This window comes from Stegostoma tigrinum, chromosome 25 (assembly GCF_030684315.1).
Source record: "Stegostoma tigrinum isolate sSteTig4 chromosome 25, sSteTig4.hap1, whole genome shotgun sequence".
Lineage (NCBI taxonomy): Eukaryota > Metazoa > Chordata > Chondrichthyes > Orectolobiformes > Stegostomatidae > Stegostoma > Stegostoma tigrinum.
The window spans coordinates 50088854-50112752 of record NC_081378.1 but is presented as its reverse complement, the minus strand read 5'-3'; the positions used below and the strand labels follow the sequence as shown (position 1 = coordinate 50112752).

Here is a 23899-nt window from a genome sequence, read left to right as displayed (position 1 = left end):
TTGCAGAAGACACTGAAAGTCTGCAGAGGGATATAGATAGTCTAAGTGAGTGGGCAAAGGCTGGCAGATGGAGTACAATGTTGATAAGTGTAAGGTCATCCATTTTGGTAGGAATAACAGCAAAATGGACTATGTTTTAAATGGTAAAAAACTGCAGCACACTACTGTGCAGAGGGTCTTGGGTGTCCTTGTGCATGAATCGCTAAAAGTAGGATTGCAGGTGCAGCAGGTAATTAAAAAGGCAAATGGAATTTTGTCTGCCATTGCTCGAGGGATGGAGTTTAAAAACAGGGACGCTATGCTGCAGCTGTATAGGGTCCTGGTGAGGCCACACCTGGAGTACTGTGTGCAGTTTTGGTCTCCTTACCTGAGAAGAGATATACTAGCACTGGAGGGGGTACAGAGGAGATGCACTCAGTTGATTCCAGAGTTGAGAGGGTTGGATTATAAGGAGAGACTGAGTAGACTGAGATTATACTCATTGGCATTCAGAAGAATGAGGGGAGATCTTATAGAAACATATAAGATTATAGAGGGAATAGATAAGGTGGAGGCAGGGAGGTTGTTTCTGTTAACAGGTAAAACTAGGACTAGAGGGCATCATCTCAAAATAAAGGGAAGCAGATGTAGGACTGAGGTCAGGAGGAACTTCTTCACCCAAAGGGATGTGAATCTGTGGAATTCCCTGCCCAGTGAAGTGGTTGAAGCTAACTCACCGAATGTTTTTAAGTCAAGGCTAAATATATTTTTGACCAGTAAAGGAATGAAGGATTATGGTGAGTGGGCGGGTAAGTGGAGCTGAGTCTCAAAAAGATCAGCTGTGATCTTATTAAATGGCTGGGCAGGCTCGAGGGGCCGGATGGCCTACTCCTGCTCCTAGTTCTTATGCTCTTATGTTCCATTCACACATGTACCAGGAGAGCAGGTCTGCTAGGAACAGAGCAGTAAGTAATAAAAAAGTCATGTTTAACAACTCATAGGGTTTTAATTCTAATTGTGTCTGGTTCAATATATAACAGATTGTTGTCCAAGTACTTCATTAAAATTAATGACGCAACAAGCAAATTGGTCAAAATCCGGGAATTCTGCAGTGGATAGCTTACCTCCTGACTCCCCAAAGCTTGCCTACAAGGCACAAGCCTGGAATGTGATGGAATTCCCACACTTGCCTGGGTGAGTGCGGCTCCAACAACACTCAGGAAGCTTGACACCATCCAGGACAATGCAGCCACTTGATTGGCCCCATGTCCAACACTCAATCCTTTCAGAACCAATACACAGAGGGAGCAGTGTGTATCATCTACAAGATGCACTGCAGTAACTCACAGATTATCTAAATCCATGATCTACTGTCCAGAAAGACAAGGGCTACAGACTTTGGTAAAACCACCATCTATAAGTTCCTCTCCAAGCCACTTACCATCCTGACTTGGAAATATATCGCTGTTACTTCAGTGTGACTGAGTCAAAACCCTGGAACTCCCTAACAGCACTGTGGGGTGAACCTCCAGTCCAAAGACTCTCATGGTTGTAGAAAGCAGCCCAGCACCATTTCCTCAAGGGCAATTAGAGAACAAAGGCTGGTCCAGCCAGCAATGCCCACATTCCGTGAATTTATAAAAATAAACCCCATGTCTACATGAAAGCCATTTACAACAGGAGTCAGTGGAAAACAGTAAAGGAACACTGGACAATTTCCCCATCTCTAATCTGAGACCAGTAGCCTTCTTTGGAGAGCCTTGGTCCTAAGTGTAGATATCATTGGAATCTGTGCAGAGGTGTGAATGGAGCTTAGCTACTGTGCTCTACATAATAACTCCACAGCAGTGTCAATGGATAAACCAGTAGAAATATGACATTGAGATAGAGGATCTGCCATGATCATATTGAATGGCGGTGCAGGCTTGAAGGGCTGAATGGCCTACTCCTGCTCCTGGCTTCTATATGTTTCTACATTTGCTAAGCACAAATTGTCTGCCCTGTTATCTGCCCTTCAGCGGGGCCTGCACTTTAGATGTGTGTCCTCCAGCCTGGCCTTCTGTGCAAATCTGGACCCACAGAAATGGGCATGAACCTTAGCTGCCTCCTGAAGTGGCCTAGTGAGCCCCATCAAACTGCCCTGATAGTGCACCAGAGAGAATCCATCCACTTATGTCAGTGATTCGTATATTGCCGAGTCTTATTGCCCATCACCACCTCGGGCTGACTGGATGGACACCATGTCTTGGAAATGCATCCAGAAGGTGATAATTACATTTTTCCTCCAGTCAGGTACCTGTCTGGCATCACATTTCTGAGTTTGACCCTTGTTCCATGGCCCTCAGTGCAGTGCAGTGCAGACAGGGGCCTGAACAGCAGGCTTGGTGTGTACATGGCTTGGGCAGGCAGTTACTGATCAGCTTTGTTTGATCCTTTCTTACCCCACGAATTTCCTTGGTCTCCACTGTCAGCTAGCCAGCTCCTGAGAACGAAGCTGGAATAAAGATAAGAAAGGGAAAAAGAAGAATATACAAAACAAAGAAGAAAAAGTGGCCAATGTGGGCATTGGTGGGGTTGGGGGAGAAGGGAATTGGGTGAGAGCGCTCTCTCTGGTTGTTCAACCAAAAGCTAATAGTCAGGTCATTACCGGGTCGCTGTTTGTGGGACCTTGCTGTGTATACAATGGTGGCTGCCACTACTATGCAATGGGGAGCGCACTTCGAGCATACTCCGTTAGCAGTAAAATGATTTGAGGAGTCAAACGATCATTAAAGGTGCTGCGTAAATGCAATTCTTTCTCCCATTTGCAGCCTTGGCTGTGACTGACCCTGCACTTGATGGGGATGAAGGCAGCTACTGTCACTGCAGTGCTAGCTTCCTATGAGATCAGTGCACAGATTCGGGGCTTTGACTGGTTTTTGGAAGGCACCAGATAAATGCAAGTGCTTACTCTAACATCTCTGGAGGCTGGAAACATTCTGCCTTCTGGCATTGCCTACAGAGCACAGTTCACTTGATGATCCCCCACTGATAGTGGGAAGTCATTCTGAGGGCAATCAGTTCATCACACTGCTGGTGCAGAAGGGAGCTGAACTTCGACCGCACAGTTAAATGCTGGTTAAAGATCATAGGTTTACTATTTGTGTGATCTGAGGAGTTGATAATGCCGAGGAGATAAGGGAGCTAAAGGAAATAAACCTTTTGTTAATGTACAGATTAGGAGTAGTATTAGGCCACTTTGGCCCCTTTAGCCTGCCTGCTATTCCTGGCTGATCTGATTGGTCCATATTCTAACCTACCACGTCCCCCCGCCCAAACCTTTCACCCTGCACCCACCCCCGACTTGCTGATCTAATGATCGACCTATCTCTGCCTTTGGAAATAATCAAGGATTCTATTTCCATGAGCTCTGGAAGTTCTAAAGACTCACAAACCTCTCGGGAGAAAATTCTCCACATCTCGGTCTTAAATGAGGGACATTTTGTCTTTGACTGTGATCTCCAGCTTAAGATGTCTTTAGGAGCCATGATGCGGAGTTAACGGTGTTGGGCTGGGGTGGACAAAATCAGAAGTTTTGGAGCGCTGCTCCTTCATGAGTTAAGTGGAGGGAAGTGCAGAGGCATACAATATACAGGCAGAGAGGTGGTGGTAAAATAATTCCAGGTAATTTAGTGTGTCCACAGATAAGTACAAATAGTCTGAGTGGAGTGTGGACCGGCTGAATAACAAGTAGATTCTAGTTCTAGAGAGGAAATATCCTTCCCATATCTACCTTGCCAATTCTCCTTCTGTTTCAATCAAGTTGCCGCACACATTCCTAAGCTCCAGCAAGGTCCAGCTTGTCCAGTCTTTCCTCATTAACACCGTGTTCCCATTTCCAGGCATGAGTCCAGTAAATCTCTGAACTGCTTCCAATGCATTAACATCCTTCATTAAATGTACTTATATGGCCTCGCTAGTGCTCTGTATAACTAAGGCACAGTATGTCTACTTTTGTACAGGTATTCCTGATATATGATAACATGACTTGTCTGTAGCGCAACTGATGTATCGTGGGCACTGTTTGGATAATGCGAACTTTCCGCTGTTAAGGTATAGCGATTTTCTACAGTGATCTGCCAGTAACGTGATTTTCAGTGGCGATTTTCCCTAGCGTAAGGCCACACAACAACGCGACCATCGCGTTAGAGGAGAAATATCTGTATACAGTTCCCCATGTGATAAACAATAACATGCCCCTCGCATTCCTCTTGTTTGCATTGACATGAGAGCTCCAGTGCAGTTCCCAAAACCCAGAAGAACCGCGTGGCTAGGTCCTAGAGAATCAGCAGCATGCGATACTATGCGAGAGGAGGAGTTTTTTAAACCCACACACAGAACGGATGACTGGCTGTGTGAGAAGCGGGCTTATCTTCGGTCAGAACCCACTGCAATCCTGTTCCCTACACCGCCAGTTTGCCAGAGGAGTCCACGACAGGGGAATGACGCCTGACAGAGCCTCTGTACCCACAGCCGACCAGCTCCTTCTGTTGCTGACAATCCCTGCTATCGAAAGACTCTGGTAATTATAACCTTGGCTGTTCAATGCCGTTTAAGTGTCAGAGGGAATGGGTTCAGAACGCCGTGGGCACGGCTGGGCTGCTACACCCTCATTGCCAGCGGCTCGATAAGTTTGTCGCTGCACACTCGAGGGTTCAGCAGGAAAATCCTCGAGGAATGCAGTGGCTTCGTGCAATCAGAACAGTCACATTGCTCCATTGATAAGTGAATCTCAACGGTAGGCAGCAGCCACATCAGCGATAAAGACAAATCTGTAATACTCATGGGGTTCTGGGCTGGTGATCCTGCAACACGGCAAGACTCAGTTTAGCTGGAAAATTGCAGCAGGGAAATGACAAAACAAATCCGTTTGTTTCCAGTGCTTGCTCGCATTTCACTGCCATTTATCTGACAGTCACTCACTCCACAGTGTGGAAGCTTAGTGTTATTATCAATACTGCCCAGTACCCTCTGGGTTAATCTCTTTCCTCACACTGGGAACGGTCAGAATTAGAGAGATTCTGTCAGCTCCCCGTTTCCCCACACCGAATGAGGCACCTGAAACCGAGTTCAGGTGGCAGGTCATCATCACGTTTCGTAAGAGGTGTTAAAAACACCAACTTGCATTCATGTAGCGCCTACATTGCTTGATAAACGGTATTTCACAGGCATGTGATTGAATGGAAATTGACAGCTGAATATGCAGAGATGAGGACATAGGAATTAGGAGGAGTAATTTGGCCTCACAAGTCTGGGTTGCCCTTCAATATGATCCTGGTTCATCTCATACCTCAAAATAGTTTTCCAGCACTACCTCCATATCCCTGATATCTTTCGGAGAGAAAGCTATCAGTCTCAATCTTGAGCAAACTCAATGACCGAACTTTTACAACCCCCAGGGGTAAAGAATTCCAAATATTTCCCAACCCCCAGAGTGAGAAGGATTCCTCCTCGCTGCAGTCATTAATGACCAGTTACTTCTCCTGAAACTGTGACCCCTGGTTCCAGACCCACAAGCTAAGAGGAAACATGCTTCCTGCATCCACCATGATGAGCCCCGTTATGAATTTTGAAGGTTTTGACAAGGTCTCCTCTCATTCTTCTAAGCCCCATGGAATATACACTGGCTTCCTCAGTCTCTCCCCACAGGATCATCCCAAGGCTCAGCATGGTGGGTGATCAAAAACAGTATCTTAAAAGATGTGGAGAGGATCAAAGAGGTAATTTCAGAGTTTCACTGGATTTCAATTAAGAACATGGGAACATGGCCATTCAGCGCCTCAAGCCTGTTCGGTCATTCAATGAGATCATATCTGATCTGTGGCCTAACTCCATAAATCTGCCTTTGGCCCATATAACTTTTAACACATTTACTGAACAAAAATGTATTTATCTCAGATTTAAAATTAACAACTGATCGCTCATCCACTGCCCTTTGTGGAAGACAGTTCCAAACCTTGACCATCCTTTGTGTAGAAGTGCTTCTTAATATCTCTCCTGAATGGTCTGGCTCTAATTCTCAAACTTTGTCCCTCAGTTCTGGAACCCTCAACCAGTGGAAAAAGTTTACATTTTTCGGCACTGTCTTTTCCTCTCATTTATGCAAATAGGCATTGTATTCTCTGGAAATACAAAGGTTAAGGGATATTTTGAAATAAAAACATAAATTGCTGGAGAAAATCAGTAGGTCTGCCAGATGTGCTGAGTTTTTCCACCAATTTCTGTTTCTGATTTCCAGCAGCTGCAGTTATTTCAGTTTTTTGCTCAGGGATGTTTTGATCTGTTTTCAACATAATTTGGGGATTAGACAGTGCTGCATGCAAACCTTGCCTTTAAATGAGTTTACCTCTAGGGTCTCCATAAATATACAATGTTGTGACTCCGCCTGACATTCTACTTTGTGTCTGCAATCTGCACACACAGAAGCTAGTTGGTTGATATATCATTTGCTTCATAACTTATAGTGTGCTTTATTGTTTTAAATAAACTAACACACAGAGTTAATCAATTCTTGCCAAATGATTCTTTATTAGACCAAAATGATAGCTACAGAGAAATGATTTCCATTGGTTTGGGACTTTAAGACAAGGGGACATTTCTAAAAAGTAAAATCAAAACTTTCGGAAGTGAGTGAAAATTATCCTCTATGCACAAAATGGGATTGACACAAAACAAGCTCAAAATTTGGAACACTCTTCCAGAAAGGGTAATAGATGTTCATTTTGAATCTGAGCTCCAAAGATTTTTGTTCTACAAGGACATCAAATTGGGGCAAAGATTCAGACGTAGAGTTAAGTCACGATCAGCCGTAATCTCATTGAATGGTAATGGAACTGTTTGAATGAGGCAGAATTGTCTCCTGTTGCTGAACTTCTGGCTGAGCTGTTAGTTGTTAATGAAACAAGGCTTTGCTAAAGGGAGGAAGCATTTGAATAGCACCTTTACAACCTCAAGAGTTACAAAGTGCTTTAAGGGGTAAACTTTTCAAAGTGTAACCACTGTTGTAATGTAGGAATGCAGTTGCCAGTTTGAGCACAGTACAATCCACGGGCTGCAGTGCTGGATCTAGACATTGTGCCTATGCTGTGAGAATGGATGAGGGGTACAGGGCCTCCCAGAGGTGCATATGCTACTTCTGAGCCACATCTCATTCGGCCTGGTATAAATCAGTCACTTACTCTAATGCTTAAGCCTCCTACTTTTTCCCTTTGGAGCTGGTGATTTTGCTGGTACTGGTTACACTGGCCCTGGGAACCCCAAAGAACCCCATTGGTAGGGAGTATCGTTGGTCTATTGTGTCACAATGGGACTTTGCAACCAAGTACGGCCCAATCTCACTGTCAATGTCTGTGCAAGGCAATCTTTCAGGGACGATGGATTTCCTCGATGCTGGGCAACCCAGCTTGGCATTTTTTTCTTCCCATCAGCTCTGCTCAGAATTTCAAGTCTGGCATCATCCTTCTGTCCGCGTCTCAGGAGGGTAAATATGGTCTTGCACTGGAGGGACTCCCTGTATTATTAAGTGTAGGAGAGTAAAGCAAGATGAGAGCAGACAAATGGAAGTGTCCAAAGGAAAATGAGAAGTAGAAGTGCCTTTATGCAGCAGATGTTGACCAGTACTAACAGGCCTAACTTCATGTCTCTGAGTAGTCAGTGTTATGATCAGTTTTGTTTTGGATGTTTCCATTGTTTGTATGGACATGATTCGTCATTGCATAATATTTTTATTGTTATATGGGACGTGCACATCACTGGCAAGGCCAGCATTTGTTGCCCCTCCTTAACTGCCCGAGTATCATTTCAGTTAAGAGTGCTGGGGACAGATATAGGTCAGACCGGGTAAAGACAGCAGATTTCCTTCCCTGAAGGATATTAGTGAACCAGATTGTTTGGCTTCTTTGTGAAAGCCATCATTGATGCTTTATTTATTAACTGAATTTAAATTCCACCAGTTGCTACTGTTAGCCCAGGTCTCTCTATTACTAGGTCCAGAAGCAATACACTACATCCCCATTGTCCCAACATGTAAGTGATAGTTTCTATTAACTACAGCACTGATGCAAATGTGGAAGTGGTGGATTAAGTCTGCGGCTTTGGAGCATCAGTCCATCAGATCTCTTGGAGATTGGATCTCCCTGTGAGTTCGCAACATACCAATGACTCCGCTTTAGGATGAGTGGGTAAAACTGAATAGAGGTAACAGATTAATATTTTACTACATTTAGAGCATTCAGACTGTGGCTGGACTGGGCTCTAAACCCATCTTGGATGGCAGCACAATTTGGTTGATAGTGTTGTGCCTCATTCTGGGAGAAGGTTCCTGAACTTGTCACAGTTTTAGACAGGATAGTCCAAATTGTTAGACCCGGAGTTGAGGAGGTATGAACTGGCTCCTTGCCTTCATTCACCCACTTCTTCAGTGGGTCATAACAAGGCTAACTTAGAAACTGGATTTTTCTCTTGTGAATCCCCTTCTCCCAGACCCAAATGAAATTATAGTTTAAAAGGATTGAATTTAATCAGGCTTTCTTGAATTAACAAGGAGTGAGTTTCTTGATTCCTAGATGTGTGAAGAGTTAATAACACAACACTGATAGACATACATAACATAACACGCGTACCTATGGAATAGAAGTAATAGGTGAGTCCAAAAAGCTAAAAGTGCAATAAAACAGACGTAACGATCAGCCTCTGAATTGTTTGTGAAGAGTGGACTGTTGAACATTTCTGCCGTTTCAGCGAAGGGTACCGGTAATGTTGACATTAATGGTGGAGCAGTTGGCTTCACAATTGCATGTTTGGTTGAGATTCTGTTGTTCTGATTCCTTCTGATCATGGCTGAATTCCAGCATTCATGTCGGGAGAGAGTTCTTTGCTGTCCCGTTTCATTTTGTTTGGCTGCTAGCTGGCTGCCTCACAGCACACAGACTGCGAGAGTTCTTTAATCTGCGACACAGGAGTGACTAGGGGATAGTTCTTCAACCATGACCTTCAAAGCACACTAACACTTGAATGCAGGGTGGTACACATAAGAATGTTCAGTCCCACTAGCACATTCCAGTGAAGTTGATACTGGCTATTTAACACCTGTCCCTGTGTGTTCTTCAAAGCAAAACATGCAAAAGGTACCTGCAGTATGGGACACAAACCACACAGGGGCTGGTGTGCTGTTGAGCAGGGGTTTATCAGCTCCCTGTCACCTTTGTAGTCAAAAGAGATCACAGTTCAGTCTGTTTTGAGTTAATGGGAACTGCAGATGCTGGAGATTCCAAGATAATAAAATGTGAGGCTGGATGAACACAGCAGGCCAAGCAGCATCTCAGGAGCACAAAAGCTGACGTTTCGGGCCTAGACCCTTCATCAGAGAGCATTTGGATGAATGCATTCTCTGATGAAGGGTCTAGGCCCGAAACGTCAGCTTTTGTGCTCCTGAGATGCTGCTTGGCCTGCTGTGTTCATCCAGCCTCACATTTTATTATCTCAGTCTGTTTTGAGTTGCCTCTTCCACCCCCCCTCCCCTTTGAAGGGCCGTTGATTGAAGTTCCCTTCACTTCTGTGACGCTGTGGGGTTGTCTTCCCAGAAAGCTACTTCCACAAGTCATTTTCGGCTACATTAACCCATTTTGAAGACACACTTTGAAACTACGAGTTAAAAATATCCACTAGTACTGCAGGAATCGGATGCATGACCATGACAATAGAGTCCCTTTCTTTATAGCTAGCCTGACTTCCTTTCCAAGAATGGGATGTGACTGTTTCACTGTTGGCTGCTCTGCGATGTCACTCGCGATTAAATTATATTCTACTCTGCTGAAAGGATTTACTTGCTAAATGAAAGCTACTGATGAGTGTGAAATACATCGTATCGCTTGGCTAAAGAACTAATCCATGCTGAACACTGGGTATGATTTAGGAATGTAAGCTTTTTTTTCACTTCTCCATCCCTATAGACCGAACAGGATAATGAGTCACAAACAAATTTGATCATTCTCACATGATTCTCTCCATTATACTTAGTCATACATGTACTGCAAGACTTAGAGTAACACAGTGCCCCTAGGCTAAATCCTGTAGCCCTCTCCCTGGGGTTTGATGGTATGGGGTGGGGGAGGCATTTGTCAGGTGACACGGAGGCTGGTGGAGGCCTCACAGTCTTCCTGTCTCCACCCCGAATGAGGCAGTGTGCGGAACCCCCGTGGATAGCCTCCCATTCCCACCATTAACTGAGGCCTTTAAGTGGGAACTCAGGGAAAGTCCTTCCCTGGTTGGAGTCATACCTGGCACATAGGAAGATGGTCGTGGTGGTTGGAGGTCAGTCATCTCAGCTCCAGGACATCTCTGCAGGAGCTGCTCAGGGTAGTGCTCTAAGCCCGACCATCTTCAGCTGCTTTTTCAATGACCTTCCCTCCATCATTAGGTCAGAAGTGGGGATGTTCACCAATGATTGCACAATGTTCAGCACCATTCGTGTCTCCTCAGATACTGAAGCAGTCCGTGTTCAAATGTAGCAAGATCTGGACAATATCCAGGCTTGGGCTGACAAGTGGCAAGTGACATTTGTGCCACACAAATGCCAGGCTATGACCATCACCAATAAGAGACAGTCTAACCACCGCCCCTTGGCATTCAATAGTGTTACCATTACCGAATCCCTCAATGTTAATACCCTAAGGGTTATCTACTAAATAAAAAAAACAAAAGAACTGCGGATGCTGTGAATCGAAAGACAAAAACAAAGTTGCTGGAAAAGCTCAGCAGGTCTGGCAGCATCTGTGAAGGAAAAATCAGAGTTAACGTTTCAGGTCCGGTGAGCCTTCCTCGGAACCTGAAACTGGACCCAAAACGTTAACTCTGTTTTTACCTTCACCGAAGCTGCCAGGCCTGCTGAGCTTTTTCAGCAGTTTTGTTTTCATCCCTAAGGGTTATCGTTGACCAGAAACTCAACTGGACTCCTCAAATACATGCAATGGCTAATGGAGCACATCAGAGTGCAGGAATACTGCAGCAAATAACTCATCTCCTGACTTCCCAAAACCTGTCCACCACCTACAAGACACTATTCAGGACTGTGATGGAATAATCCCCACTTGCCTAAATGAATGCAGCTCCAACAAAGCTTAAAAAACCCAATGTCATCCTAGACAACACTAATTGATACCCCATCCATCACCTTCATAACTCATTCCCTGTACCACTGATGCTCAGTACCAGCATGTTTACGATCTACAGGATGCAGAAGTTCACTGAGACTCCTTAACAATGCCTTCCAAACCCACAACTGCTATCATCAGTAAAGATAAACGCAACAGATACATAGGAACCATCTCCTGTGAGCCACTCAACAGCCTGACATGGAAATACATCGCCGTTCCTTTACTGTCATTCCATCCAGGTCAAAATCCTGGAATTCCTTCCCTAAGAGCATTGTGGATCTGCCCACAGCACGTGGACTGCAGCAGTTCAAGGACGCAGCTCACCACCACCTTCACAAGGGCAATTTGGGACGGGCAATAAATTTTGGCCCAACCAGTCACACCTATGTCGCGTGAAGGAATAAAAAAATTGCCCCACTGAATTCTCTTACCCTTCATGGTGGGTATAAATCAGGGTTTCTTGTGACGAGGGCCCCTCGTACAAAGACACTTAGTGCCTGATCATGGGATGCAGCAGTTGGGGAATGGGCCTGCTGGAAACTGACTCCCCCAGCCTTGCTGGTCAACCCCATTCCTCCCTTTCTGCTCTGTGCTCCATCCTGATGTGACTCCCTCTGGCCTCGGATCCAGCAATGATTCTGGGCCTCAGGTAGGTGTTGTCATCACAAGCACCGAATGTTGAATAGAGTTGACACCTTCTGATTGGCCAGCAGCTTTTTGTGGGTGGGATTTCTGACTCCCTCCTGGGTGGGGGTGGGGTCGTTAATCCTGGGAGCGGGGGCCCGAGGGGTACTGCTGCTGGTCGATGAAGTGGGTCAAGCTACTGTCCTGAAAAAGGACAGCCCAGAACTCTCATCCATGCCAACAGGGGTGATACCACTGCCCCTGCAAGATTCTGCCCTTTGGCTTTAACAGGCCCTGCATATCCATCCTCAATGTGCTGTCCTTCAAGGTGATGAGGGGCCACCAGATAATCTTTCTGTGATTTTCAGTCTTCTGCCTCCATCTTATCATTCAGCTGAAGCATATTTGTCCTGGGAATGTCACATTACAGGTGAACAGTTAAGATTCCACATTGTGAACAGCTCCAGGGGTGTTTAGTGCTGAAAAGGGACACATCTTGTCAAAGATTTTTGTCTTGCATTCTTAGGACAATTTGCAAGGATAACAATAAAGGGGGTAAAACCAGCACTTATACTGTACGAGAGGACAGAGCTGATTGGGTGGCCCATGAATTCTGACCAGTTGGGGTATTGCCATGAGCGAAACATGCAGGGAACAGATAATGCAGGGCCCATCCATGCTGAGGTACTGACTGCGTCTGGGTCTAGGTCTGTTATGGACTCATTGCTAGAACCTAAATCTGCTTTTGTATAATTGTATAATGTCACTGCAGGACAATAGCGAGCAAATCATACGGATCTTCAGTTTGCTCTGGGAGTTACATTATATCTACATAAAACATTCGATTTTTTATTGAAGAATTGTGTCCAGTTGTTTGGAGATGTTGGCTATTCCTCTGTGGAGATAGCGAAGGCTGGGAGGAGATTTAACTGAGGTGCCCAAGGTCTGGACAGAGTAGATGGGGAAATGCTGTTCCCATTGGTAGAAGGACTGTGAACCAGAGAGCACTGGTTTGAGGCCCATGGCAAAAGTGACAGAGACGCGAGGTGAAATGTTTCCACGCAGTGAGTGGCCAGGAACTGGAATAGTGGAGCCAGGGCCCATCTTGGCTTTTAAAACAGAATTGGGTCATTACCTGGGAAGGAAGCAGGTATCTGAGTTATTACAGAGCTGACACAAACACAGGAGGCTGAAAGGCCTCTTTCTGAACTGTAACCATCCTGTGATTCTACATTCCTAGGGATGCAGTTGTGTCCATTGTAAGTATGCCTGGGGAGAGATGGTGGATCAGTGGGTGAAAAAGCAAAAGCCAGATTTTCAACTGACTGCTTTTACAGCCTCATTAATCATCAGTTGAAAGACAGAGTTGTGTATTGTGAAAAAAATTTCAGTACCTTACGTTCGAATCAGCATTTAGCCCTTAATCAACCCCCCTAAAAACAGACTATTTGATTATTTACCTGAGACTGTTTGTAAAATCTACCAGTGCATTTTTTTTTAATTCACTCGTGGAACTTGGGATTGCCGGCTGGTTAGCATTTATTGCCCAACCCTAGCTGTAAGTGCAAGGAGTGGCTTGCTAGGTCATTTCAGAGTCAACCACATGGCTGTGGGTCTGGAGTCACATGGAGACCAGACCAGGTGAGATGAGCAGATCTCCTTCCCTGATGAGCATTAGTGAGCCACATGGGATTTTCCTGACGATTGACAATGGCTTAATGGTTATCAATAGATGTTTAATTCCAGATATCTTTTTCCACATTGAATCTCTGGCAGGATTTGAACCCAGGTCCCCAGAACATTAGCTGAGTTTCTAGATTAATAGTCAAGTGACAATACTAGCAGGCCATTACCTCCCCAGTGTGAATTACCCATTGCATTCTCTCAATTACAGCAACGTCACAAGCACTTGATTGATGGCTATCACAATACAATTGCAGTGTCTGACCACAGGCCAGAAGATCCAGCTTCAAGCCTCACTTCCCCTGAGCAGTGTATCAGGATGGATTGATTGAATATGTCAATTGCTGATTGTGGCCAATTGATTAAGTGCCGTTTCAGATATTAGGTTCAAATACAGCTGGCCATGTTATCTGAACCTTCAAAAGCTCAATCTGTAGAATATTAGACTCCTAATATCAGGGCTTATGGTTCAATCAGATGTGTAGCTATCATTTAAAGGAGTCATGTGGTACAGTGATAATATCCCTACCTCAGAAGCAGAAGGCCTAGGTTCAAGCCCCACATGTCCCACTGATGTGTCTGAACAGCTTGATTAAGAATACTTACTTAGTCTTTGTAAAAAGAATGTATCGGAAATTGTAGGGTTGATAAAGTTCTTCTTTTATCACCAGATAGGATTGTAACTGCTTATAAAACCTTAGATCTGAAGGACAGATTATATATTGTGGCCCAAATAGTCTCTTTATGGAAGCACAAGGAATGGGAGGAACAAGCTAAATGAATTGTAGTCAAAGACTGTATTGAGTAAATAATAATAGTTATTACTGAGACATGGAATTGAATATTCAATGTTAAATAACCTACAGGAATGATAGAACAATACTAGAAAGAGGCTGGAGTAAACTTCGTGATTAGGACAAAATGATGAGAATGATTGTGAGAGAGTTAGGGTTAGGGTTCTAAAGGTAACCTGTGGAGGAGAGTTTAGATTCAGAGTTAAGGAAGAAAAAAAGATTTAAGATCACAGTGGACGTAATGTAAGAGTCGCTGGTAGCGGCTGTGAAGTAGCAGATTGTATAAACGCAGAGATTGGGGAAGCAACAAAATAAAGGCAGAGTGATTTTAATTGGATGTTGATTGGGAATAAGTGGGTTACTTCATGTCAGAAAGATAGTGCACTTCATGAGGACAATCTGAATAGATCTCCCTAACAATGGGCTAGATCAAACACTTCCCCACTGGTGGGTTTGAAGCCAGGAGGCGTGTACAAATCTGGTGCCCACCATGTATGCGGGCGACATACTGTCCCTTATCCCCATTGCTACTTCCTGACCCGGGGTGAGAATTACACCATGTCCCTTACCCTGTAGTGGCTGCTCATAGCCCGGAAGTGGGAGCCGTGCCTCTCTATTGGTCTCACCGGGTGCTGTGCCTCTCTATTGGTCTCACTGGGTCCATCACAGGATTGGCTTTGCATCAATACTGCAATGTTACCACCTTCAATTGGCAGAAAGCTTTTGGGAGCAGAACTTCCTCTCTGAGGGTCGGGCGTTGTAGAATCCTTCCTCAGACCAATTAATGAACAGTCAGCGATTAAACGGTCGCTAAGCAACCGTGCAGAGTGGAGGAGAACTCTTCCCCTTTTAGTCAGAACTGGTGTTGTATGTGTATCATATTTCTAGAAGAGGCCACCTTTAATAACTCTGTGTGCTGCATGTATTCAATATTGTGACTCTGCCTGACAGTAGATCTGCAATGGGTTTGCAAGTTGCACATATATAAATGGTTAGACTGGTCAATGGAAAGGCAAGGCAGTAGTTGGTGGTATAAAGGTAATGTCACTGGGCTAGGAGTCCAGCAAGCCTGGGATATGGATTTAAATCCCACCAGAGCAGGTGGTGAAATCTGAATTCAACAAAATCTAAAATTAAAAAATCTGGCCTAATAGTGACCATGTCAGTTGTCATTAAAAACTCATCTGGTTTACTAAGGAAATCTGCCGGCCTATATGTGACTCCAGGTCCACACCAACGTGGCTAATGCCTAACACTTAGGGATGGGCAGTAATTGCTGGCCTAGCCTGGAATGCCTGCACTTATGAACAATTTTGAAAATAAAAACTGCCTTTAGAATCAAGCCTCTGTTAGAATCATAGAATCCCCGCAATGTGGAAGCAGGCCATTTGGCCCGTCAAGTCCATATCGACCTTCCGAAGAGCATCCCACCAAGACCCACATCCCCTATCTCTGAAACCCTGCATTTCCTACGGCTAACCTACCTAGCCTGCACATCCCTGGCCACAATGGGTAATTTAACTAGGCCAATCCAACTAAACTGGGCATCTTTGGACTATGGAAGGAAACCAGAGCCCCTGGAGGAAACCCATGCAGATACAGGGAGAACGTATAACCTTCACACAGACAGTTGCCTGACGGTGGAATGGAACCTGGGTCCCTGGTGCTGTGAGGCAGCAGTGCTAACCACTATGCCACCCTTATTACTGTTAATACTGTTTATTACACATTAAGACTAAATACAACAATACATTATATTCAGTTCTAATCTTACTGTTACATTATTCAAACAGTATTGCACAAACTGTCACCTGATACGACTGCTTCTCTGCTCACGTTTTTGACTTTCATACAGCACAACCCAGGCTTTGGCCTAGCTCTCCATGTTTCCCTCTTGTTTCTGAGCTCCACCCACTCTATGCTATTTACGCCTAATGAGGAGCAGCTCCAAGACATCATAAAAGCTTGCTGTTAAGCTTTTAAAATATAAGCTGCTTTCTAATGCATTTTACTCTTTTAAATAGAGTAACTCATGAAGTTAACCAATCCCTCATTATTCAATCCATGATGAGTGATTAATTATTAGACCTCTGTCATTAACACACAAGAAGGAGCACAGTTCCCTAGTGTATCTAGCACAGTCGGTCTAAGAAATAAAAAAGGAAGATTATATTTATTAATGTGTAATGAGCCAGGTCATTAGTATACATGACCTTTTATCTATTGATTTTATATCAACAAACTCAAAGTAATAAAGTAAAAAACCGCAGATGTTGGAAATCTGAAGCAAACACAGAAATTGCTGGAGAAACTCACAGGACTGGCAGCATCTGTGGAGAGAAAGTTGAGTTGAAGTTTTGAGTCCAGTGGCCCTTCTTCAGAAACTCAAAGTAGTGTTTGATAAAAAAGGACACAAAACAAATTATAAAGATTCCAGATTTGCACAAAGCTGATGTCAACTATAATAGTATCTGCAGTAAACTGAACAAATGATTAGAAGATTGGTCTCACCAAAATCATCTTGAGTGAACGAGCAGTAAACCAGGCAAAAATGGCTCTAAAGAGTGATAAATCCCCAAGCCAAGATGTATTTCAGATCACGATTTAAACACACTGTCATTCTATTTAAGCAAGTTAATGATGGAAACCAGGGAATTCCAACATTTATTGTCAGGAAGTTACCAGAATCTATAATTAGGGATAGAATGGCTGAACAGAATGAAAATTTCTCAGCTGATCACAGAGAGCATCCATGAATTTGTAAATAATTGGTCATGCCTGATGAAACTTTGAGACTTGGTTCATTTCATGTACTTTGGAATTTTAACATGGTGCATCTGATTAATTGCACGCTGCACTTCTCTCAGGTTATTTTATTAAACATATAATTTACTGGAATGAAACTGGTTGAATTTTTTTGAAAAAGGAACAGAGACAGGGGAAGATCCATTACTTATATTATACAAAATTCCAGAAGGCATTTGACAAGTCCTTCATAAGAGACTCTTAGATAGAATTAAAACTAATGGGACTGGAGGTGAAATGTCGACCTGGTTGAGAAGTTAGCTGAGTGTCAGGAGACATGGCATGGGGATAATGGGCAGAAGATTGAATTGACAGGATTTGACAAGATGTTCCACAGGGATCAGGTTTGAGTCGTATTAAGTCACCCGTCCCTGCTAAAACAAAGATTGATTTGTACGCCAAGCACAAAAATGAAGTTCCTCATGTGGCCAGTTGCATTTTGAATTGTCATTGGTGTCAGATGCAACGAGTAGACTCCTTCACATTTTCAGAATGCCGCCTCTAGGACCCTGCTTGATAACCTTGTGCCCAGTTCTGACGCAGCAATAAGTAACACATGCACTTGTGAAATGGAAAATTGAGGGTGGCTACTAATGTTGTGGCTGAAAGGGTATCTAAACTTATACACCAAGCATATGCAAAAATATGATGTGTGGTTGAAGGAAAATGGGGTTATTTTATATGATGGATTAACTTGTAGGTTATCATCGACAGAATTTATTTTCTTTATAATCAGCTTAGATGGTGGAAGACAAAGCCTTGTCTCCAAATTTTGCAATAGCACAAAGAGAAGCAACATTGTAAACAGCATAGTTGCTGTTGGAAGTGTAACGTTACAGATGATGAGCCTGTGGAATTCTCTGTTACAGAAAGCAGTTGAGGCCAAAATATGGAATGTTTTCAAGACTGAGTTAGATATGGTCCTTAGGGCTAAAGGGATCAAAGGGTATGGGGAGAAAGCAGGAACAGGATGCAGAGTTGGATGATCATATTGAATGGCGGAGGAGGCTTGAATTGGCTGAATGGCCTACTCCTGCTCCTATTTTCTATGGTTCAACAGAAGGCTAAGTGAATGGGAAATACAATAAAGAGAACAGATTTTATTGTAGGCCATTGTAAGGTCATCTATTCTGGAACAAAAAGGAATGGAACAGGGGCCTTTCTAAATGGTGAAAACAAACTAGAAACTGTGAAGGTCCAAAAGGTTTGGGGTCCAGACATACAGATCATTAATATGTCGGGAACAAAAAAAAAATCCAAACGGCTATTGAAATGCTGGCCTTTGTACCTAGAGGACTGAAATACATTGGTTGGCGATGTTAAGGGTTAGCTATACAAAGCTATTGTTAGAAAATACTTAGGGTAATGTGGACAATCCTGGGCACTCATCTTCAAAAGGATGCCTTGGGCTTACTGAAGAAAGCATGCAGCAGATTTACAAAACTAATGCCCAGAGTGCAAGGGTTAAATTATAAGGAGCGGTCATGCAAACTAGGCTTTGTGTCCCCTGGGATTGTGATCTGATCAGGTATCAGGAGGGGCAGATATGGCAGGCAAATATACTCTTTTGCTCATTGTGTCTAGGACTAGGGGTCCGAGTCTAAATATTACAGCCAGTTTATGTGAGGAGTCTGTTCATTTTTAATCTGAAATTGTGTGAGTTTCATTAGCTAAAGGTCTTATGGAAAATGGATAAAGTTGGATCGATGTTTCATGATTGGCTTCCTTTTGTTCCCGATTCCTATCTTCCTTGCAAATAAATATAGAAAATCTAACAGGCTTTCTAAAATTACGGGAATGACACAAGTTGGCAGCGATTATATGGAATGTGACACACTGTCTATAAAATCTGAAATTAATGATATTTTACTGATTTACTACATTAACAAGATCTAATTTTGTCACCAGAATCACTCGTTTCAAATATTTGCAAAATGTTTTCCTTCAGTAAACCTGCTAAAATAACAGGATGTTCAAAAGCTCCCTGTTAAAATCCTGCCAAGATTATAATTATAATTGCGATATTTACTTCAGAAAAAGCTTCATATGTAGCTAAGGGAAAAAGGAAAATAAATTATGCACAAAATCAGCAGCTCTTTTCATTCTTAAATCTTCAGTTCTGAAGAAGGGTCACTGGACCCGGAATATTAACTCTGCCTTCTTTCCACAGATGCTGCCAGACCTGCTGAGTTCCCCAGCAATTTCTGTTATATTTCTGATTTCCATCATTCCCAATTATTTCTATTTTCTTTGTTCGTTTCATTCTGAGTGAGCTAGTCATAGTGTCGTACAGCATGGAGACCCAAGCAGGTCCAAAATGTCCCTCCATGCTAACCACATTTCCCTGAACTTGGCCCATTTCCTTCTAATTTTTTCCTATTCATGTATTCATCCAAATGCCTTTTAAATGTTGTTAATTACCCACCTCAACCACTTCTGCCGGCAGCTCATTCCATATGCATATCACCCGCTGTGTAAACAAGTTGCCCCTCAGGTTCCCATGTATTCTTTCCCCTCTTACCTTAAGCTGATGCCCTCTAGTCCTCGATTCCCCAGCCCTGGGAAAAAGACTGAGTGCATTCACCCTTATCCATTGTCTTTCATGATCTTATACACTTCTGGAAGATCACCCCCCCTCAGTCTCCTACGTTGTAAAGAAAAATGTCCTGGCTTGTCCTCGCAGTGTTCCAATTGATGTCGTTTAGTCTTTCTGGAAAACAAAGCTGAACTATTTTCCATGAGGAATGTGGTTTGTACATCAGGATCATCAATGCCTCTCTCTTCTCAGATGAAGGTGGGGGGGCTTTAATAGGAAAGGGTGGGGCTGGGAGCAGATGCTGAGGGGACAGATGAGTTGCCAAAATTCTGAGCACACTGGGTCCAACTCATCATAATGAATTGACTGAGGTCAGGAGCAGGGGGAGAGGGTTATGCATTTTAAGTACCTCAATGAAGCTAGAAGCCTTGGGTTTAACTGTGATCTTGGTGAAAGGCTAATTTCTTCATGGAATTGCTTGTGGTGGGGGGGGGTGGAGTTGTACGGTTGGGGAGGGTGGGGAAGAGGATCTGACGATGGAAACATGAAGAAGCTTTCATGCTCTTTCATGTTTCCACCATCAGATCCTCTTCCCCAGCCTCCCCAACCGTACAACCCCCAATGGGCCAGAGATTGGACCCCTCCACCCACAGTGTCAGAGCCCACTGAACCATTGCGAATCGAAAGCCAGTATCATTGAGTTCAGTGGTGGTGGGTAAAGAGGATTTGCTGTTGTGTTAGGATAGAGGGCATGGAGGCTACTTAAGGGAGTGTTAGAATAATGACACCTGGATGTACAGAATCATGGACAAGGATTTCAGCAGCAGATTATCTGTTGTGATTATTTCTGTCCATGTAGGAGTTGAAATAGCTCCACAGAGGCCAGTATAGGATCATAGAATCCCTACAGTGTAGAAGCAGGCAATTCAGCCCATCAAGTCCACCAGCAACCCTCCGAAGAGCATCCTACCTCGGTGTACACCTATCCTATGCCTGCAATGTTGCATGACCCATGGCTAAGACACCAACCTGCACATTCCTGGACACTATGGAAAATGTAGCATGGACAACCCACCCTAACCTGCACATCTTTGGTCTGTTGGAGGAAACCAGAGAACCACCTGGAGGAAACCCACGCAGATGCGGGAAGAATGTGCAAACTCCACACAGACAGTCGCCCGAGGGTGGAATCAAACCCGGGTCCCTGGTGCTGTGAGGCTGCAGCGCTACCCACTGAGCCACATTGCCACCCATATCCCAGCACCAAGCCGCCCTTTATTTACACATGGAGAGTCCTGACACAGATCCAGCTCCCTCAGAGCCAGCTCTCAGAGTGAACAGAACCCCTGTCAGCCAGGGCTCCCTGGTTGGACCAGATTAACAGCCCCAATTGGGGAGCCCATATTCTATGAGGTCCACCTGGCTGCCCTGGTTACAATCACTATGGAATTGTTTCCTGATTATGCACAACTGGGCCCCATCTGGTTTAGAACCTCTCCATACTTCATTATCTTCTCAGCTATCCTATTTTTCAAAGTTTCAAAATATAATTAACTTTTCATCAAACCTCAGCTATCAGTGAATGACTAGATTGGCTATTTTTCTCGATTTCCATAGATAATGCTCCATTAATGTGGGTACCATGGCAACTGAAATGCTCACCGACTTGAGAAGGGAACTTAGCTCCATGACTATAATGCTAAATCGAGTAACTAAACTGATTGCTAAAAGTGAGAAGCAGGTTTTAAAACAGTGAATTAATCATTTAGCCATCAGTTTTGCTAAATCAGCACTTGATGCAGTACCATAAACGCTCAGAAATGGAACAGGCATTGTGCCCATTTTACTGGTACAGAGCTGGCACAATTTTAAGCAATATGATAGGTGTCGTGTAAGTGCTATTATTGCACACGGGGGATACCATGCCTGTGAAACTGCTTATTACAGAAATTACAGGAGACCAGAAACTGGGCCTCGAATTGGGTGCTTTGCAAAAGCAAATAATACCTGCTTGAGGTCCCTTTTTTAAAAGGTTGGTTGCCCTTTACACAGCCTGTTCAACAGCATTCAGGAAATGTTGTCCACACTCTATCGGGGCAGTTGTCTTTAAGTGGAAAACCTATTATCAAAATACATCCCTGAATATAGAGGTAGGGAGCATTGCTCTAGGGGACATTTCCCTGCTTAGCTCCACTGCAGTTCATTACTGTTTACCTCATTGTCATTATCTTGTACATTGCCCACTGAATCTCCCCACAATCTCCTTCATCCCAAGGAAAACAACCTCAGTTTCTCTAATCTAACCATGTCACTGAACTCTCTCATCGCTGGAACCATTCTGGTAAATCTTTGCAATTCTGTCAAGGACTCTCACATCCCCCTAAAGCATGGGGGACCAGAACCAGCCAGAATACGCTAGTACATTGTGCTTACAAGCAAAGCCCAGCTCTATTTCTGGGCTGAAGTTAAGGTGGAAACTGGAGACTTTGGATTTAGAATAGCTGTCAGCAATACACAGAAAGTTTTAAGCCAGGCTTAACATCATTTGTGATGCTGAAATTATGAGTATTCATGAAATAATCTTACTGCAGAAATCAAAGACTAGTATTTCATCTTCTACCTGAGCAAATCTGACTCCCTGGCACAGAGGATGCATGAGGCAAATATATTCAGATCCCTCCTCTCTGTTATCCAACACATGAGAGATCACAACAGCTACACCTTGTGGTGAAGCATCACCTGCCAGCCCAAACTCTTCTGGCAACAGAAGTTGACTTGAACACAAATAAAATGCTCTGTCACACTCCTTTGCCCCATTCTACTGACCAGCCTTCCTCAGAGGCTCGTTCGATGGATGCAACAAAGTGCTGACAATGCTGTGAACTAATAAGTAATCATGGAGCTGTTGAGATCTACAGCACAGCTAAAGGCCCTTTGGCCCATCACATCCAAGCCAGTCAAAAACAACCACCTAACTATTCTAATCCCATTTTCCAGCAATTGGCCCATAGCTTCATATACCTTCGCTTTGCAAGTGTACATCTAAAAGCTCCATAAATGTTATGGAGCTTTCTGCCTCTTCCACTCTTACAGGAAGTGAGTTGGACGGGGAAATAAGGCACTACATCCCCTATGGTGCCCACCTCTTTCTAAAGGTAACAAGAGCACTGTTGGACGCCAAGTGCTCCCTCCCCAAGGACACCCGGGTTAGAACATAACCATGGAAAGGGGCAGGCAGTTGGCAACCATGTTTCCCTATGGCCTGCTGCCTGGATGTGTTTATAGCCTGTCTGGCCAGGCCTAGGAGCAGACCTACGAGGAGGTCCTCCGATCTGCTCACACCCCTCTGCACTGTGTGCCCGAAGATCATGAGCATGGGATTGAAGCGCGACCAAAACCACAACAAAATTTTTCAAATAATTAAAAACGGAGTGCAATCTCCCGCAACCATTGTACACGAGGCCCACAGACTCTACAGCATCACAAAATAAACGGTTGGGCTGAAAGTCCGTGAACCACCGTAATCTATAGTTATAAGGGACTGCTGTGTGCAACATCTTCCATCCCAGGACCCCGATGGAAAAAGGAAGGACTCCCACATAGACAGCCCTCTACTGGCGATCCCTGCTGCCTGACAGTGAATAAACGTACCAAAGTGTGTCAGGACGGTGAATGTAAGAGTAGAGGTGGGTGGTGTGCAGAAGCAGTCTGTAACAAAAAAACACCTTTTTGCATGTTGGCCTTGTACCCTTCAATCAACTTGCCAGATTCTTGTTCATGATAATATTCCCAACAATTGCTCCTTGATGAGTGATTGATTAACTCATTGGGTTAGTTTATTTAAAACAGTAAAACAGAGTATAAGTCATGAAGCAGACATGATTGAAGCCAACTGATTCCAATGTGGGCAGTTTGCAAGCATACAGCAGGCTAACTGACCAGCAGGATCACAACACTGTACACAGAACTCTTGGAATCCTTAAAGGGGAAGTCTCTTATAAGAGCTGGACAACTCAGGATATCATGTCACTTCAACATGAAAAAGCTTACCTTAGTGTTTCTAGCCAGTTTGTTCCTAAAAGGGTAATTTTGAACACTGCCCCTTGTATGTAACCACAGCCGACATACTCCCTACCGAGGGAATTTTCTCTCTGCCACAACTACGAGTTGACTTGAGGTTTTTCCAACCAATGCTGAGAAAACTTTTCATAATCCATTGATTCAGGAATCACACCGTGGTGATCTCCATGTCTACTGGAGCATCGTCCAATGCTATGGGAGTGTAA

The 23899-nt window shown here is 43.9% G+C and overlaps 1 protein-coding gene across 2 annotated transcripts in view; it reads left to right on the top strand.

Annotated features, from left to right (window-relative positions):
• tmcc3 (transmembrane and coiled-coil domain family 3) overlaps positions 1-23899 on the top strand; it is a 125782-nt gene that overhangs the window by 24076 nt on the left and 77807 nt on the right. Inside the window, exon 1 of one of the 2 annotated variants that reach the window (XM_048554533.2) lies at positions 4267-4540. The exons of the other annotated variant lie outside the window; for it this stretch is intronic. The gene's annotated coding sequence lies outside the window, so the exon portion shown is untranslated. Of the gene's footprint in view, positions 1-4266; positions 4541-23899 lie in introns of those variants that run through there. 2 annotated transcript variants of the gene reach the window in all.